Genomic DNA, 14,266 nt, shown 5'->3' with positions numbered 1-14,266 from the left:
TGTGGTCGAGCAACCTTCTTCCACGAAAGAACTGACTGAAGGTCCTAGTTCCATATCAAAGCGCTTTCCTTTGAAGATAAGGAGTCTGATCTCTCCTTTCTGAAGATATAATAAGATATAAGTAGTTAGTTGGCTAAGTCAAAGTTGCTTGCGCGGCCAATAAGTTGATATGAACAAGCGAAAGAAAGAATCAGATAGTTACAACTTGCACTCCGTCCTACAGTCGTCATGAAATGGAATATGAACCTGTGGAATGAAAATGGAAAGCCTATCCTCCGGTTTCAGACTCCTAACGGAGCAGTCTCGTCTGATTTTTTTGATTGCCGTAGGTTCTGGGGAGTTGGATACGGAATCAATCGCTATTTTGCAAGGTTTTGGCCTATGCTAGCTCTCACTTTTTTCGTGAAATCAGACAAAATGGACTCCAAATCTGATATCGTCAGTCAGATACTCAACTTATCCTTGGACGGGTAAATAGTCCTTTTAGAGGAAAGGGAATCAAGATGCGGAGAAAGAGGGGAAAACTACAAATTCGTCGCATTCGAATCGCTCCCCCTTGGTCAGATTCGGAAAGTGGTCAGTCAACCCTTCTTCTTTCATTGATTCATTGCCCCTTTCATTCTCCGTACCTCTGAATCACGGGAGATCGTCAGAAGTTTAGGAATGAATGAGAGACTGATCATATTTCATTGAGCCTCATCTGGAGCTTTTTCTTTCTCCATATTCATCCCTGTGGCAGTACCCTTAGTTGTCCCTGTAAAAAGGGAAGTAGCCCACGTAGCGGTCAATTCAGGTTCGTCTAGCTAAACGACGAGAGCAGGCTCAGCTTCTGCAGCAAGAAAAGCAGAAACTTCTTCAACCTTTCCGGACGAGCGGATGAGGCTTCCCAACCGCCTCAATGAACAAGGGCTCGCATCCCGAGCCTCTTCTTTCTTTGATAAAGAGATGGTCTTTGGGTATGATTAGGCAGCCCACTCGGTCCTTCAGGGTCGTAATCTTAGCCTATTGTAAAAGCATATGAATGAGACTCGGCCCGTAGGTAGCGGTTTAGTATAGTAGTTCGAGCTTTTCTAGTTCTAGTTGGATATTCCCTTTTGACTCATTTTTCTTCCCGGTCCGTCCTAGCTTAATTAGAGAGCGGGGATTGCATTACGGACCTTGACCCGCAGAACCATATCCTTGAATACGGGGAAGGGTACATCAGGCTAAGGCCCCTTCTCTTTCTTCTTCAATGCCCTATGAGGGCCATTCTTGCTTCGGTCGTATGAGGCCGATTCTTGGTCAATTGGCTCTTTCGATCCCCCCCCACGGAGCGGTTCCCGAGATCGGGGGAGTTTGTCCGTCCTCTATGAGCCTAATTGTATGGTACACGAAGTTGAGAACTCTTAGTCTGAGTTCTCCGTCGATCTATCCTATCATGATGAAGAATTACTTCATTTTTTCAGTGAGAATGAAAACCAGAATAGTTTTCTACTTGATGAAAATCAAAAGAAGAAAGAAGTTTGAGAAGCGACTGATCGATGTTCTTGTCAGATTCCTTCATTCTCTCTTCCTTTAAGCTTTAAGTAGGTTTAGAAGGATAGGCTTTTTTCTTTTTCTTCCTTTTATTCTCCGTCTTCTTCCTTAAGGGTTTCCGAAGTCAAAGAATGAACTCAAACCTTTGTTCATTGATTCAGTCTCGCCTCTCCTTTCAGTCGAGCCCTTGTTCATGGATTTCTCTTTTTCTTTGTTCTTTCATGATCTCTCTTGTTGTGGAGTTCTTATGTTTTTTTTCTCTCTCTCTCTTTCATGAAAACCTCACCGCGGAGTGGGGTCTTGTCCAAGACTTCTCTGACTGACGTACGCCCTGGATTCATGAATAGAATGCTTTGTTTACGGCTTATCAGCCCCCCATCCCTACTTGACTAAGCTAAGGAACTACTGAAAATGGGACGAAATCAGAGACGGAAGTCAGAAATCACCCTACTCATACGGGAATATGCAAGCTACTAGGCCTGCTTAGGCCTGTTGATGGCGGATGGAAGTACCGAGGTGCCTTTGGATCAAAAGAATATACTGCTTCACCTAGTGACTGACTACTTTATCTAAGTACTCGCGACTTAGCCCTAGCTCTCACTAACCCAGTTCAATCCCCCAGGGTATACCCCCGCTGTGCCATTACTTGCCCGCCCCTTGTCTGAAACTTGTCTTATTCCTGGTATCCTTTAGCGATTCATCGGCGAAAGCCTTTTTTAGCCATCCTTTTGAAAGGAAATAGTCAGAATCCCCTTCCAAAAGCTCCTCTTATTCTTAGCCCAAGCAGTCTTAGCCGCCATTCTTTTCATTCATTCATTACATTAATTCAAGAACAAGAAATTTCAAAATCATAAGTTCAGAAGAATCAGAAGAAGAAAGCCGGAGGCGGAGAAGGCCTCAATGAACAAGGGGTAGGAGGCTCCAGGACTTCCATTGACTTTTTCTTCCTTTCTATGAAAACCTTGAACTTCCCCGCTCCGTGGGATTATTCTCTTGTCTTCCTTTTCTACTTTCAGTGGATAGTCGGATCATTGATAAGGAAGGAATGAATGTGTTAAGCAAATTCTCAGAGATCCTTTTTTCCTTTCAAACTTCGCAACTCCTCTCCTTATCAGTCGAGCCTCGGCTTTTTTCCTTCGAAATCTTAGAAAAAAGAAGACGGAGGTTCACTTTATGAAATGAGCTTTGATCCTTTTCATCTTTTAATAGGGATAAGGACTCGAAAATTCTTTGCGCCTACTCCGCCTCGCCTTTCGATAATTCTTTGATCCTCTCCTATATCTGAAACTACGAGTACCTTCGCACCTTGAAGATGAATATGGATTTCTGACTCGTCCGGAGGTTCATATGTATTTCTTTCGTTGCACTCCTAATAAGGGATAAGGACTTTCGCTTTCTCTTTATGAAATGAGCTTTGATCCTTTCAGATGAATATGGATTCAATTAAGGGTCCGTCCGTAGGTTATTCTTTATATGGATTTCTTTCGTTGCACTCCTGTTAAGAATAAGGAATTCGCCCTTGTTCATTGACTCCTTATCAGTCGACTTTCTTCGAACCTTACTATTTGGAGAGTGATTTCTGAAAATAAAGGGCTCCTTCACAGTCGTTTCGCCTCAAATTCTTTGACCCTCTCCTTATTATTTTGAGAGCTATTTCATAATACCACTCCTTCTTTTATGATAATTCAGTCGTTTCGCTTTCTTTATTCATCTTTGACCCTCTCCTCTCCTTATCAGTCGACTTTCTTCGAACCTTACTATTTGGAGAGTGATTTCTTCAAATAAAGGGCTCCTTCACAGTCGTTTCGCTTCTCCCCTCTCCTTATTATTTGGAGAGTTATTTCATAATACCACTCCTATTAATATTATAATACAGTCGTTTCGCCTCAAATTCTTTGACCCTCTCCTTCCTTATTTTGAGAGCTATTGAATAATACCACTCCTTCAATAATGAAGTCGTTTCGCCTCAAATTCTTTGACCCTCTCCTCTATTTGGAGTCGTCCGGAGGACTCAGAAATCCATATAAAATAAACATAATGCCACTCCTTCTTTTATGATAATACAGTCGTTTCGCCTCAAATTCTTTGACCCTCTCCTTCCTTATTTTGAGAGCTATTGAATAATACCACTCCTATTAGATACAGTCGTTTCGCTTCTCCCCTCTCCTTACTATTTGGAGAGCTATTGAATAATACCACTCCTTCTTTTATGATAATACAGTCGTTTCGCCTCAAATTCTTTGACCCTCTCCTTCCTTATTTGGAGAGCTATTGAATAATACCACTCCTATTAGATACAGTCGTTTCGCTTCTCCCCTCTCCTTCCTTATTTGGAGAGCTATTTCATAATACCACTCCTTAACAGTCGTTTCGCTTCGCGCCTCCGGACGACTCCAAATGATAAGGATCAAAGACTGATCTCAGAATTTGAGAGCGAAACTCCTTCATTATAGCCCTTATATTTAGAAATAACTCGACTCAAAATAATAAGGAGAGGAGCAAAGAATTTGCGAACTCCTTATCAAAGAATGATCGAAATCCATATGAAAAAAATTAGGCTGGTCTCGCTTAAACTTCCACAACTAAAGCAGCTACTGAAGAAAGAGCTTAAACAACTGCAACTTCGTATGCTGCAACTTAGAATACTATTCAAAGAGATCTTCCCTATCCCGCCTGAAACTGAACTTCTTCTTTCTCATGCGAAGTGGAAGTCTGACTCTGGAAGTTATGAAAAGAACTCTGTCTCGATATTCACACCTCTTCTTTCATTCCCTTTCTTCTTAAATTCCGTCAACCCGTAGGTTTCGCAGCAGATAACCTATCCTTGACTCTGGCTGTCAGTCTCCCTCAGTGACGGAGTCAAAGGGACCTCTTTTTAAGAGACTGATGAGGATACGGGATTCAACCGATCATTCTAATTTCTTTCAAGAAATCAAAGAGAAAGAAGCCTAAGGCGAGGCCTTATCATGAATAAGGCACAGCTGATCTATAATCTAAAGCTACTTCTCCTGCACCTCTCCAAAGAAAGCGATTCACACCTTTCCCACTCGGGGCTGAACACCTCGTATTCTCTTTGTTGCATATGAGTACCTCTCGCTGCTTCAACTCGGTAAAGCCTTCTACCCGATCCAACCCAATGAGCTACTTAGTTTTCATCCTATCCCGGTAGCACTTCCTCTTTCAGTTACTCTAGAAAGCGATTCACACCTATACAGAATACAAGAAGTAATGCTCCAACTCGCCTCTCGGGTAAGCCCTTTCACCCTAGCTTAGAGTACACTGATTTTCCACTTCTCATTCATTCCCTTTTTTCGTGATCGATCCTCGCAAATTCTTTCCGCCTCTCCTTGGAAGTCGTTCGCCCCCCAACCTGAACTCAGGAGAGCGGACTCTCATTCATACCTTTCTGCCTCCCCTACTTGGTCCTTAGCTCCGAAATGGATCCTACCTCATCCAGAAGACGATAAAGGAGGCTAGAAGGGAAGCGACAACTGGAGGCAAGGAAGAAGACGAGAAAGTCAGATAATCAGCCAGAGGAGACGAACCTACTGAAAGTCAGAAAAGAAATCAAGAGCGAACTGGAGGCACTACATCTCCTACTACTAAATAGGGTGAGAAGAAGAGAGACTGCAAACCTACTAAACCTACTTAACCTACTTAAAGGTTAGAAGCCAAGCGCATTCAAAGACAAAGAAAGGTGAAATGTAATATGAGAAAGAGCTCTTCAGGAGTGTTAAGGAGTGCAAGCGCAAGTCCTTCTACGTCCAAAGGAAAGGAGGCTCCGTAAGGAGTTGACAAAGAATGAATGGATGACTTTTCTCCGTTGTCATTTGCTTAACACATTGAATTTGGACAAATAACCTACTTGTTCGCCCTAGAACTGGGATTCTTTTCGGCCGGTCGAGCCTTCGGGTCTACATCTGTCTCGGATAAAGACCCGCGCGTCAGCTCTGAATTGGATCGGTTATGCTCTTCCTCTGAAACTCCTTCTACTGTGCATTTTCCCTTTCGTGCGGAAAGTGTTCTACTTTTTCGGCTTTCTCGATTGGCTCGTGCCTGGAAATGGCTTCCTTCCTGCTACCGCTACGTGGGAGGTCTCGACGCCAGTCTTTTAGTGACTTTATTCAATGATCTTTGAGCCTGGACCTTTGTTTTTTGCTTTTCACTCTTCATAATCTCATTCTGGCAGCAAACCCTGTCCCCAAACCGGGAAAACTGGGCAAGGGGAGAAGTCTTGTTAACTATATGGGGCACCTTCCCTTGGCAGTACAGGCACAAGAAAGACGTCCCGGGCGGGTACTCAAGAGGGAGACCAAAACTCAACCTATTAGACAATAGTGTAGTGCTTACCTCTTGCCTTCCTTAAGGCTTTACCCGTCGAGCATATTCGAATACCTATCCTGACCGAGCTACTTTCTTTGACTTTATTCAATGATCTTTGAGCCTCCGAGCGAGACTGATGAAAAGACCTCTGCCTTGAGACCTTGTATCTTTGCCCGAAAAAGAGATAATGAATGAGAAAGTTCGAATGCTTCCCGTATTCTCAGACTCCAGATTCCCCGTAACCCTCTATAAGTTGAGCCTCATCATGAAAGAACCTAAAAAAAAAGGAGGAGGAAAGTCCAATCCCGCCCTACGCTGGTCTCTCAACCCAACCGCTACGTGGGCTGCAACCTCTCCTTAGAGAGATTCCCCCTCCCCTATTTAGACTGTTCGGAAAGAGAGTAGAGCTGCCGATTCTCCTCTTCCTGTACTGAGTTCGAATTCAGAGAATATAGTGATTCATATATGAATTGAGACTTTATTCAAACAATATCCCTCAACTCCTACTCCGCCTTGTTCTCCAACTTTCAGGTCTTTCTACGCTTTCTCATTCAACCGATGATAACCTATACATCAAGAGCCACCACTGATTCAACTCCAAGATCTGAGGCTTCGGCAACCGCTCTGCTCTCTCCTTTATTCCTACTCAAAAAGGGAAGGTTAGCTCTTGAGATCCTCTGTTGTCGAGCGTCAACTCCTTACTTCCGCCTCTCTCGTCAGACTCTTGCTGCTTCGCTTAGCCCCCTCTCTCGTCAGACTCTTGCGGCTTCTCTTGATGCTTGTTCTCCGGTCTGAATACGTAGAAGCAATTCAGATAGAGGCTCGACTGATAAGGAGAGGAGCTCATTGATAAAGTCAAAGAATATTGAAAGGACTCCGGACCGCAAAGTCTTTGACTTGATTCTCAATGAGACCACTAAAAGCGAAAGCGGCTCGAGTGAGGTTAGGAAGGAGAGGGACGAAGTGACTCGACTAAAAGGAGAGGGACGAAGTGACTCGACTAAAAGGAGAGGGACACACTCTCCCACGGCCTTGAGGGCACAGGTAAGGGTTCACATAGACCCGCTCACTTTGGTCCTTCGCTTCATATTAAGCTGGCATACAAGACAAGTCTTAGTAAATTGCATCACCTCATCCCGAAGGCTCGGCCAGTAGTCACCCTCTTTCAGTAGAGCGTACCTTCGTTGCCAACCATTGTGTCCAGCCCACTTTTTTCTCATGACATTCTTTCATTAGCAGTCGCCGTCAGTCACTTGAACGGGGAAGATATAGGCCTTTTCGGCGCATATCGCTTGTTCGGGTGGTCTTTTTAGTGGTCAAAACCATGTATTTTTGCCTGAAAACCAATCGCGCCGGCGCATATTGCTTGCACCGCCTTTGTTTGTACACAATTTGGTTTGCAATTTCATGTGATTTTCTAGGAAATTCCTAAATCGATTATCAGATAGCCAAAATCCAGAAACTAGATTTTTCTACGAACAAGAGAATAGAGAAACTAGATTCTTATACGAACATCGGTTATAGTGAGTGCTGGTTGGCGTATCCAATTAGAGTGCTGAAATCTTGCCTTTGGTCTTTCTTTTGTCCTGCTCTCATCTAGGTCTCGATCTTTTTTCTCTATCAAGAACCATTTGTCCTTGCTCTTCAGACTCCTCAAGGTGAAAGTCAACTTTCAGTCTTCCTCTTTATTGTCCGTATTTTCTTTTCTTTGACAAGGGCCATTGGATTCTGAACCTACTAAAAGGGCTTAAAGGAAGATGAAGTTCAAGGTTTGAAGCCGTCCGAAGGAGTCAGAAACATTGACACCAGGCTCAAAGAATTTGAGTGAAAGGAAGAAAGATTGAGTTCCATAGAAAGCCTATCTGTAGGAGTGGAAAGGATAGAAGCAAGGAAAGGAAGTGGAGAGAAGAAGCTTGACCCCTACGTGGGCTTAAGAGAAAGATCAATGAACAAGGAAAGAAGAAAGAGAGAATCTTGATCTCTGAATTCGATCTTCATGATCTCTTTCCCTTTCAGAAGAAAGCGGAGGCAAGGCGCGAAGCGAAGCGACTGTGAAGGATCAAAGCTCATTGAATAAAGAGACCGGAGGAAAGAAGAAGTCAATATATACAGAAAGGAAGAGAAGCCCTTGTTCATTGAGGCGGGAGGAAAGCCTAGACACAAAGAACTAGTCAGAAAGATTGAGTGGAATTCGAATCATAGGCTTTCTCTTTCTTTCCCACTCCGCGGTAGCCGCACAAGCCTAAGAGAGAGTGTAGGGGGTGTCCTTCATTCTTTTAGCAAAAGTTCCTGCGGCTCGAGCCAGCTTTGCGCTTTGACCTGGATGAGATTCTCTATCATGTACCCATTTCCTATATATACTACTATCGGCGAATGGTATGCAATTTCCTATTTGAGAATTTCGATCAAGTATCTCGTATCTAGTTGCGGGGGGGGCGTGGCCAAGAAGCAGCCAGTGCCCCCTTCTATTCGGCCTTTCTTCGCTGTGTGATGTGAATAAGGTCTGAGTATGTATGGCCATTCTGGGCGGGTCGCAATAAGTCGCTGGTCGAAGGTTTGGACCAATCGCAATTCATCACCATCTTGCCCGCTGAACATTTATGACTGGCTATGAAATAAGTGTTTGACCTCAGTCCCTGTGCTGGGGGCTCGGCTCCCGAACCGTACGTGAGCTGCCTCCTACGGCTCTTCCTAAGAACTTCAAGCCCCCTCTCTCTAAATAGACAAAAAAAAAGCCTTGCCAACTAGAGAGAAAGAGCTTCGTTCCTTGACTTCTTTGTGAGACTTCCTTGTTCCTTAGTGTAGTCTCGGTCCATACCATAGTTTCAGACGTAGTTCCAACTAGCCTACCTACTAGTATATATCCACAGTTGACGTGACTCCGTACCGACGCCCTTTCCCTTTGTAGACCGGCTAAGTGACTTCTACACCGGTCCGTGGTAGTTTAATTCCTTCTTTTCGTACTTTCTTTTGAGGCATATCATAGGCCTTTGTCGGGCTTTCGAATGCCTCCTTCCCCGAAAGAGATAAGTTGAGTTATTATCACCTCTAAACAAAGAAGAAGAGCAGTCAATGAACAAGGGAGAGAATGAAGATCTCATGAAAGAAGTTCACTCGCTCTTGTTCCCTTTCTGCCTCCGAACCTACTGAAAGTCAGATCATATTCTTTTTTGATGGGTCTCGCTCCTTCGCTATCGCTCCATGACTTGGTATAGAGTCTGTGTAGTCGTCGGCCTTCCCACTACATAAGCCACTGGCGGAGAAAGCGAGAAGAGCTCCCCTTCATTCCTTCCTAAGCCAAGGTCCCAGGTCTCCGAGTCAGCCCGCGCTTTTTCGAAGAATCCTGCACCCATGGGCATACGGCCTGGCAGGCCTTCCCTTTCTGCCGGAGCTTCATGGGCCTTGCCCCGTTCCCCAATCAGATCTTTGTTTGGATGTGAGCTATACTCCGCGAGGAGCCAAACGGGCGTATGGCCTTGCCATTTGACCTCTCTTCCCGTGTGACTAGGAATGCTCAGTGAGAACCTCTCAATTGTCACCGCCTGGCCTCTCTTGCTACCACGGTAGCACCTAGTGTGGTCAGCACCAATCGTCTTCGGGTCACGAAGCTGACACTCATTCACATTGGTTCATCCAGCTATGCCCCGGGCCTTTTGCTCTTCTAACGTCAAAGGTGGCCGGCCATTCGTCAACGCCCAGGAATCCGCTTGACATCTCAGCGGCGGGATTGGATACCCGCATCCGATCGAAGTTCCATTTTAGTGCCCCCCCCTAACATAAAGGCGAGCTTTTCTAGGTGGGTCCCTTCGCGCAAGACATTGCTTAGGACCAACGGGTCACACGACAGGTACACGATTGACTTTGCACGCTCCATCCTTCGGCCCTTCGCCTATCGGCTTGGCAGGTAAGCTACCTTGATCCCTCTCTGCTTTCGATTCCTTATGCTCAGCACCTCCAACAAGCCCTAAAGTCTCTTGCCGCCTAAAACTCCGCCAAGAAAGGGCAGCTTTACCTTTCATCCTATGTGCCCAGAGAATGCTATGCGTTCTCCACTTTCGGACCTCGCAAAGAGAGAACGTCTTTTTTCCTCTGACTTTCTCTCTCATTCGCGGAGCGAAGAAAGCGGGGCTTTGCCCCAGCTACCGCTACCCTTGGGAAAGCAAAAAGAGCTACCGAAGGAAAGGGATGCTGTCTCTCCCTTGGTCTTTTGAGAGGAGAAGGCGGAGAAGAAAAGGTCCTTCGCGCAAGTTTTTTTTGCTTCCTGCGCCCTTCCTAGTACTAGTATCGGGGCTCTTCGACCAAGGAGGCATCCTGGTGGTAGGAAGGCCGACCACTACATAAGCCGCCATCCGTCCAGGAGAGAAGGAAGCTACCTTTCTTTGATCCACCTTCCCGGGCGGGGAAGAGAACGAAAATAGGCCGCGGATGGTGGTCGTGGTAGGTTCGAGGATCTGAGGCTGAGGAGCGAACTCCTCTTGAGTCTTGCATTTCCTCTGGCGGACCCCCTCGATCCATCGTACTGGATGGATCCGAGAAGAACGATTAGGGTCATATTCGATTCTTTCCACAATGCCCATAGACGAAGTGCTTCGTTTTCAGATCAATTCTTCGCTGCAATCGCTTCGATCCACCCCCGAGGCGAAAAACCGTAATACGCCCTGAGGAATTCCTACCAGCGGACTTCCCTGTACTCAAAGTGAATTGTCTAAGTGCTCTCCCCTCTTGGCTTTGTCTCTTTGTCGAGATCGTAATCATTCTCTTCCGCCGCCCCTTAAGAATAAAGGCAAATCCCATTCCTCAACACTCAACAATTGAGTAGAATATATATAGGAACTCAGATAAGAGAGATGACGGCGACAAGGAAGACAACTCTGATCGTCCTCCTCTTGAACTAGAAAGCAGCTCTCGCTCTTACATGACTATCCTGACGGGAATCATAGGCTGATCTTGACTTTCTACTACTTCTGCAGCGAAAGCGTAATCTGACCAGTCCGGAGTTGAATATATATGAATATGTCCTTATCAATGAGACGGAGGACGGCTTTCTTCTTTCTGGTTGGTACTTATACCCGCAAGAAAAATCACGTATTGAAGAGTCCGTAGAAGGCGAGCAATCCGAACGGAATCAAAGTCAATGGAATCAATGAACAAGGTCCCACTACGCCGGAGAAGGAGTTGTCTTCCATTAGGAAAGAGAAGAAAGAGAATATCAAAACTACGCGTCCGGACGGGTCCGAAGGACTATCCATATTTTTTCTGTGGGAAAGCGTGAAATCGAAAGGAGTCAACGGGTTCGCACTTTCATTCGATGTTCATGCATTGCAAGAATGAATTGGTTTGTGCCTTAATTCAGGCGAACTCCTTCTGGTTTTCATTCCGTCTTAATGAGAAGATTAAGTAATTGTTCCACGCAGGGAATGAGTTAACAGAAGAAAGAAGCGGAATGAGTTCCCACACCCTTAGAAGTCTCACTACCCTCCAGCTTCAGATAGAGAAAAAGAGGGATTGCTCCCCCAAGGACTCAGTCACTCCCCCCCAAAGCATTCAAAATTCAGTCGGTCCTCTCCCCCTATCGTCGGCGAGCCGCTTTCGCTCATATTCAGTTGTCTTTCTTCTCTCAAATTCTTTGAGCCTCAAATTCCGCCATTTCTTAGGCATGCTTAGTATAAGGCCCTATACGTCATGGAAGTTTTCTTCTCAAATCAGAGGTGAGATGGTTTTGCTGATGAGGAAATCCTATTATCAATCTGACTATGCTCAGCTCTAAGAAAAAAAGCCTAGACTGGAAAGGAAAGATGAAATTGAGTCGACTGAGTTGTAGAACGAGATAGAAGAAGAAGACTGAGAAGTCGTCCCTCAAATTCTTTGAGCCTTTATTCATAGATTTCTTCTTTATAATTGAATTAGCGTCAACTTGCACTCCTTTCAACTCCTAACCGCTCTGAACCTTCCTAACCTCAGTCGAGTGGCTTCGCTCCTCTCCTATATTTTTTTCGTAGAGTACCTTCGCTCCTTTTCTTTCTCCTTCTTAGTCGAGCTGCTTCGCACCTGAATTTATCTACGAGTCCCAAATTCACTAATTAAGCTAATCTGGACCTTTGTTTTTAGTAAAGATCAAAGAGGGGTTTACCGCTCCGTGGGGTCTTCACGGAACAAAAGGATCAGACAAGATTGACTTCAGACATGAGGATTGGAGACATACCACTCCTTCGCTCTTCTCCGGCAACCTCTCTTCCTTTAAGTCTCGCTGCTAATTGATGAAGAAAGTAGCTCCATTGCGCAACCAGAATAATGGCTCCATGTACATATCCGCCGATATCGCTTTCGTGGTCGAATTCTTTGGGAGTGAAAAACCCTACTTTTAGCTGGAGGCCTTGGCCTTTACCTTTCTCGTCTTTGTCCCAGAACCCTGCATTATAGGATTTCTTGCTCATCCGTAGAGTTGACTTGTTCATATACCATAGTAATCATCAGAGCTTAGATGAAAAGCGGAAGAGCGCCAAGAAAAGAAAGGACTACTTCTTCCACAGAAATCAGAGACCACAGCCTCTGGTCTGCGCCTCTGCCTCCTTGATTTACCTCGCACCGGGACCTCCGCCTCAACCAAGAGATCCTGATCCTGGGACCCGCTCCTGGCTGAATTAGCGAACCTGCCTGCTTTCATCCCTCTCTCTTCCCGCTACGTGGGGGTAGATGAATCCCTCTTCCGTTCTGAATTAGCGAATCCTATCATGTTCAAATGGGGGAGATGAAAAGGGGGTTTGAATCCGTAGGTCATCAGAGTTCTTGTCACGGGAGTCAATCCAAGAATCAATCAGCCTTGCTATACATAGGAGAAAGCCAGATCCATTGAGGCGGAAGGAATTGAATTTTGATGGCTTCAACTGGGCCCGCCCTATCCTAAAACATCTAATGCCCTTGAAAGATCAGACTCCACCCATCCGATACATCTTCGCCCCAACTTCCGATCCAACCAAAGAGGAAAAAGAAGGATTCCTGCTGGGCAGTGGACTTGCTTGACTCAAGAGGGAATTTGACCTGGAAGCCTGCCGATTCGAATGCCCTAGCTTGTCTGCCCTTGATTCTGGGGAAAAGGGGGGGATAGAAAAGAAGTTCGCGCTTACTCAGCTAGTCCCTCTTCCTATGGTCGAGCTACTTCCCTCCCTCTTTTCAATGAGTTAGTTCGGGATTCTTGATAAAAGATATTATGATCCTATCACCTACTAAAAAGAGGAAAGCCTACCGTCCGGAGCAAAGAAGCAGAGCCTAAAAAAAGTTCAGACTCGACCGCTACGGTCCTTTTGACCTCCGGAACCTCTTTGAAATATTCCATTTCTGTACTTGCGCTCCTAAAAAGGAGCAAAGAATCAATCTCCTACTCCGCCTTCCTAACCTCACTCGCAAATTCTTTGCTCCTAACCGCTCTGAACCTTATCAGTCGAGCTGCTTCGCTCCATTTCAAACTACGAGTACCTTCGCTCCATTTCAAACTACGAGTACCTTCGCTCTGAACCTATATTTTTTTTCTACGAGTACCTTCGCTCTGAACCTTCTACGCTTGATTCTGCTTCGCTCTGAACCTATATTTTTTTCTACGAGTACCTTCGCTCCTCTCCTTCCTAACCTCAGTCGAGTACCTTCGCTCTATTTCAAACGTAGAGTACCTTCGCACCCTATTGTTTTGAGCTATTTGAGTGGAATTGAATGACTCCTTCTACGCGCTCCGTAGGAGTTGAGAAGAATGAGAGAAGCGACTGAATTTTTGAGTTGACTTTGCTTCTCTTCCTTTCAGTCGAGCCTTTGTTTTCTAAGTCAAAGAATTTGGAGAAGCGACTGATCAGTCGTGCTGGAGGCAAGGAACCTACTCAAACATAAATAAGGAAGACTTGGTCTTTCGTTATTCAGTATGAGAATGCAATCTTTGAAATCGGAAGTGAGTAAGCGGGACCTGGAGAGTCAGAGGCATCCGTCGCGGAAGAGTGGAGTATTCGCTCTTGCTGGATGCAAGAACTCATTTTCGGATATGGAGTTTCATTTCATTAATCACAGAAAGAGGAAGAAGTATGATAAGAAGGAGGAAGTTGGAAGAGCTAGACCTTCTTTCATTGACCCCGGACTTTGAATTCGGTATCTGTCTTTCGTTATTCCCTTTCTTCATGAGTCAGTCATCAGTGGCTGCCGCCGTGTAAGATCCTGATTGAGTAGGGGATCGGAATCCGTGTTAGATAGGTATGAGCTAACCCCTTTCCTTCTTAATAAGAAGAAAGTCTTCTCCGTTGCGGACGTAAGAGGGTCGAGTAAGAAAACAAGAAAGAAGTACTTCTTTGAATTGCTTTAGAGTAGGAGATCTTGAATCAGAGGAATCGGCAGAAAAGGAAGACCCAATACTACAAGAAGCAGCTAACCCTAGTGGCACAGGTGCAGCTAT

At 45.2% G+C, this 14,266-nt stretch overlaps 1 long non-coding RNA gene and 1 pseudogene across 1 annotated transcript; both read right to left on the bottom strand.

Annotated features, from left to right (window-relative positions):
- Positions 1–684: 684 nt before the first annotated feature.
- LOC127148206 (uncharacterized) lies at positions 685–3,915 on the bottom strand. The gene is made up of 2 exons (XR_007819010.1): positions 3,269–3,915; positions 685–3,072 (listed from the first exon to the last, which is right to left on the bottom strand). It is a non-coding gene; the product is annotated as an uncharacterized LOC127148206 (long non-coding RNA).
- A 4,562-nt stretch (positions 3,916–8,477) lies between these two features.
- Positions 8,478–12,498, bottom strand: LOC127148205 (60S ribosomal protein L2, mitochondrial-like; annotated as a pseudogene).
- Positions 12,499–14,266: the final 1,768 nt, after the last annotated feature.

Source organism: Cucumis melo, chromosome 2, assembly GCF_025177605.1.
Source record: "Cucumis melo cultivar AY chromosome 2, USDA_Cmelo_AY_1.0, whole genome shotgun sequence".
Lineage (NCBI taxonomy): Eukaryota > Viridiplantae > Streptophyta > Magnoliopsida > Cucurbitales > Cucurbitaceae > Cucumis > Cucumis melo.
The sequence above is the reverse complement of the archived record's forward strand: the minus strand, read 5'-3'. Positions and strand labels throughout refer to the sequence as shown.